Source organism: Microtus oregoni, unplaced genomic scaffold (genome assembly GCF_018167655.1).
Source record: "Microtus oregoni isolate MIOR12 unplaced genomic scaffold, Mior012 000052F_ref0000163, whole genome shotgun sequence".
Classification (NCBI taxonomy): Eukaryota; Metazoa; Chordata; class Mammalia; order Rodentia; family Cricetidae; genus Microtus; species Microtus oregoni.
The window spans coordinates 5,530,875-5,533,726 of NW_024543828.1; the positions used below are offsets into that span (position 1 = coordinate 5,530,875).

At 38.4% G+C, this 2,852-nt stretch overlaps 1 pseudogene; it reads right to left on the reverse strand.

The window, feature by feature from the left end:
* Positions 1–421: 421 nt before the first annotated feature.
* LOC121437460 lies at positions 422–1,687 on the reverse strand (annotated as a pseudogene).
* Positions 1,688–2,852: the final 1,165 nt, after the last annotated feature.

Genomic DNA, 2,852 nt, shown 5'->3' on the forward strand with positions numbered 1-2,852 from the left:
GACATAAAAACAACAAGGAAAATGTGGTAAATGATCATTCCCTATAGCCCTCTAATCACCAGCTCCCCATGTGCTGCCCCCCAGTGATGTGGGATTTCCCTCTGTATACTATGATTACCATTAATGAATAAAGAAACTGCTTTAGACCTATATCAGGGCAGAACTTAGGTATCCATGGAAAACTAAACTGAATGCTGGGAGAAAAAAGGTGGAGTCAGAGAGAAGCCATGAACCTGCCAGATTCAGACATGTCAAAACTTTAGATGGTAAGCCACAGCCACGTGGCAGTACACAGATGAATAGAAATGAGTTAAGACTAAGACATCTTACAGCTCCAAGGAGGAGGCAGATGGGGAAAATTGAGGCTGGTGACTGTGGAGGTCGCCAAATGGGTCTGTTCATTTGTATGTGTGCTGGGCTGTCATGCATTGGCCTTCAGTATCTCCAGGAAGTTTGTGTGTGGACAATTTAACTTGTGGGTTTACAGTATAAAACTGTTTCATGGCCTTAGTTGCTGTCTTCTGCAGCAGGGGGCAGTGTCAGCAGCAGCTATTCTGTCCTCTATGGCTTCTCATGGTGCTGACTCAGTTTGTAGCTTTGCAGTGCCCCATAAAGCAGGTTTTGAAATTTCAGCATAGCCTCGAGGACATCAATGTACATGGAATCTGACTTGGCAATTGCCAGGGCCAGAGACTTGATTGTTACGAATGCCTCATTTTCCTTCTTGAGTTCCTTGTACCATCTCACAAGCTGCAGGATAGCTTGGTAAAGTTCCATCAACCTCGTCAGGCAAGAGTATTCCTTATCAATAATATAGTTTTTCAAGTAAAATAGCTTGTCATCATAGGGCAATGAGAAGTACAGTGTATCTAAGATGAAAGTATCCTTACAGGCACTCTTCAGAAGGCCCACCTGGTTCCCCAGTGACAGGTTTAAGAAACTAAGGATGTGCTTGGCATAGCTAATAATGACCATGATCTCTGGATCTGCTAGTTTACGGAGACTGGCATACCAGAAATGGGAGGCATAGCATAAAACTTCTTTGGCTTGGCCACCAGAAGATATGGGACTATCTTAGTCAGTAGCTTTTTATCAGGTAGAGAAATCCTTGATCTTGGATATGGGTTGTTCTCTGAGTACTTTTACTTCTAGTGGCCTCCATGCCTTCGGTAAAGGCACACATCTTCTTTAAGCATCCCCACTTTGAAGAAATACACTAAGTTGCCGACCTGAAAGGACTTGGCATTTGTTTCGTAATTTCACATTTGCTGGTGGTCAGGAAACAGTACCGTATATTTTCTTGAAGCGTTCTAAATCTGAAAGCCTTGTAGGCCTCACAGGAGGCCACATCAGAGGTAATCCTACATATGAGCCACAGGACTTTGGGCATGGTTTTCAACATATACTTGTACTTAATGGTCAATTTTTCGATGGTATCACTAACAGTTCTCACAGGTCTTGTGTCGTGGGGTCTCTCCCAGCCCCTCACCTGTGAACAGAGGTGGCAAGTCCAATCATTGGCTTAGGTGCCCAGGGCCATGCCAAAGTTACCACTGACATCAAACAATCCAATGGGACTCTGGTGGCTGATGGAATCAGTGCCTGATAAATGCTTGGAAGGTTTTGTCTTGATGAAGGAGCTGCAACTGTAGCCCAGGTGCCTGCCTTTTGTGGACAAAAGGTTCATGCTAAATACTATTCTTATAGCATAGTAAGTACAGCTCCAACATCTCACCAAATGAACTTCATTTTGATGTAGAAGGATACTTCAGAGATCCATAGCTTGTAAAGGTTAAGAGAATAAATGACCAAGGGTGTGTCAGACACAACTGATATATTTACTACATGACCTAACTCTCAGAAGACATTTCAGCAGAGGGGTAAGCAAGATTATAGTAGACAAATGACTGACCAGATTTACTGTCTTCTAAACATGATAGGGATGGATATGACTCCCATAAAACGTGAAAAATATGATTTGCTAAATAATACATACATAATCACAGTACAAGTCTACAGGCAGATATGGATAAAGGAAATTTTGTAGTCTCAAAGCCCCAAACAAAGATCTACATATAGTCAATGGCTGCTGAAGGAGTAAGAATTCATTTTCTCCAGGGTTGAATTCACAGATTATTCATTGCACAGTGGCAGGCTCTACCCACATGTACGTATAAGCAATGCTAAGTGCTTATGATATATATATATATATATATATATATACATGTTATTTATATTTTGACAATTATTTATATTTGATAATCATATTCATATTTGAACAATAATATCTATAGAAAAGGAGGTCATAAATTACAGAAGTAGCTGAAGAAGTTCATGGGAGGAGTTAGCCAGGAGAGGAGAGTTGGAAATGGTGTTCATATGTGTAATTATGAAAAAAATAGGAAAGTATAACTGAATATAGATCAAAATGTATAGCACATTATTAGAAAAATGATTAATATTTATAGAATGTATAAATTTATTTTGGCAACATGGTTTCCAGAGCTTAATTACACATATATATCAAAGAGAATTATTGTGAAAAAATCCAATAAAACTTCAATTAAGCATCTAAATTATACACTTAATCAGTTTTAAACTGCAAAAATCTTATTAGTATATATTTCCATTTGAAAAATGCTTAATGTGAGATGAATATTGCACTTATGTGCAGTCTCAAATCTATTAATTATTTCTAATGCAAAATGGCAATACATTAATTTATCAAGTTTATTTTTGCTTCATTTGCAATTTATTGTTAATCTAAGACTTTTTCTTTCTTAAATCCTCAGTGCTGAAATTCAAAAAGCTCATTACTTTGACATTTAAATGTTCTATTTATGCCATGTGCA